This window comes from Urocitellus parryii, chromosome 13 (assembly GCF_045843805.1).
Source record: "Urocitellus parryii isolate mUroPar1 chromosome 13, mUroPar1.hap1, whole genome shotgun sequence".
Lineage (NCBI taxonomy): Eukaryota > Metazoa > Chordata > Mammalia > Rodentia > Sciuridae > Urocitellus > Urocitellus parryii.
The window spans coordinates 40,861,788-40,864,353 of NC_135543.1; positions in this window are offsets into that span (position 1 = coordinate 40,861,788).

Below are 2,566 nucleotides of genomic sequence, written 5' to 3' on the forward strand. Positions count from 1 at the left end.
TAATTCTTCTAATTTTTCCAATTTATTAGAACATTATTTTCCAAAATATTCCCTAAAAGTTCTCTGCATTTTTGTGGTCTGAGGTAATTTATCCTTTTTCATCTCTAATTTTATTAATTAGGGTCTTCGCTGTTCTCTTTATTTTCATTATTTTGTCTAAGGATTTAACAAACTTGTTTATCATTTCAAGAACAAACCCTTCATTTCATTGATCCTCTGCATTTCTTTTCATTCTCACTTCAATTGATATCAGCTCTTATCTTAATTATTTCCTTCCTTCTATAGGTTTTGGAATTGGTTTGATCTTGTTTTTAATGACCTTGAACTGTGACATTAGGTTGTTTATTTGAGACCTTTCTGATTTTCTCACCTAGGTACTTATAGCTATAAAATTGCCTTTAGAACTACTGTCATAATGTCCCAGAGGTTCTAGTATATTGTGTCACTATTCTTGTTTAATTCCAATAACTTTTAAATTATGTTTTCCTGTTTTCTTCTATCACCTATGCATCATTGAAAGATGCATTGTTGTATTATTCAATCAATATGTGAGTTGAAATAGTCTTTTTTTTGGGGGGGCAGATGTTGATTTCTAATATAATTTCATTATAATCAGCTGAGATAATTTTATTAGTCATTTTATATTTGTTAAGTGTCTTTGTGGCCTAAAATATGGTCTATTTTGGAGAAGGAACCAAGAGTATGAAGAGGAAATTAATTTATGTGTTGTTAGATGAATTATTCTATAGATATCTGTAAAGTCCATTTGATTTACAATATTTTTTAATATCTGAGAGTCTTTACTGAGTTTAAGTCTGGATGATCTATCTTTTAGTGAGAGAGGTACGTCAAAATCACCCAGTATTATGGTACTAGGGATTGTCTGAGTTGTTAACTTGAGAACTGTCAGTTTTAGGTAATTAGGTGTACAAATGTTTGGGGCATAAATATTTGCTACTGTTATATCTTCTTTGGTATTGTTTCCTTGACAAGTATGAAGTAATTTTCTTTGTCTTTTCTGATTAACTTAGGATTGACATCTGCTTTGTCAAATATGAAAGTAGCTACTCTTCTTTGTTTTGGGGCTCCATTTTAACTTTCAAATTTTAGGGGTTTTTGCCAGTAAGGTGAGTCTCTTACAAACCACATATAGTTGATTCTTGGTTTTTAATTCATTCTTCCAATCTGTGTCTTTTTTTTCTAATGCTCTAGGTTATTTATTTACTTATTATTTTATTTTTATTGATTTAAAAAAAATAAATGACAGCAGAATGCATTACAATTCTTATTACACATATGCAGCATGATTTTTCATATCTCTGGTTGTATATAAAGTATGTTGACATCAATTCATGTCTTCATACATGTACTTTGGATAATGATGTCCATCACATTCCACCATCTTTGCTAACCCCCTTCCCCCTCTTTTTACCTCCCACCCCTGCCACATTAATGTTGATAGCAGTACAATTCACAATGGCTAAACTGTGGAGCCAACCTAGATTCCCTTAAGTAGATGAATAGATAAAAAAAAGTGTCATATATATACAGTGGAATTTTACTCAGCAATAAAATAGAATAAAATCATGCCATTTGCATGCAAATGGATGGCGTTGGAGAAGATAATACTAAGTGAAATTAGCCAATCACCCCCCCCAAAATAAATACTGAATGTTTTCTCTGATATAAAGAGGCTGATTCAGAGTCGGTTAGGGAGGATGGGAGGAAAAGGCAATCTGTGTCTTTTTATTTGAGAGTTGATATGTTTTACATTCAATATATTGAGAGATATCTATTATTTCTTGCCATTTTGATTTATTTCTAATATTTAATTTGGGTCTATCTCTCATTTGTTTAGCTATTAATTAAATGCGATATGTTCTTTTGTGAACTCTAATGTCTGTTTTTATGTTTTTTCTGTGTCTTGCATTTCTTTAAGTATTTCCTGTAGTGCTAGCTTAGTAGTCATGAATTCTTTAAGTTTCTGCTTATCTTGGAAGGTTATTATTTCTCTTTTGATTTGAAGTTATCTTTGCTAGATATAGAGATCTTTGTTCAATTATTTTCTTTCAGAGCTTAAAATACATCATACCAAGTCCTCATGGATTTTAGAATTTTTGCTATGAAATCAGAAATAATTCTTAGTAGCATTGCATCTACATATGACCTGAGATTTTTCTCTTGGGAAATTAAAAATATGCCCTACTGTATGTTAAGTATTTTAATTATAATGCATGTGGAGAAGTTTTGTTTCCTTTAATCCTATTTGATGTTCTGAATGCCTCCAGCATCTAGATGTTATGCCATTATCAAGGTTTGGAAATATTCTGTTACTTGTTCCTTGAATAAGTTATCCATGTTATTATTCTGCATCTTAAACCTTCTTTGATTTCAATGATTCTTCAATTTGGTCTCTTAAGTTATCCATGTTATTATTCTGCATCTTACAACCTTCTTTGATTTCAATGATTCTTCAATTTAGTCTCCTAATGCCCTAAAATTATTATCTGTTCTGGTCATGGTTATTTCTTTTCTTTTCTTTAATACTGTCTCAGTGTTCAAAGCT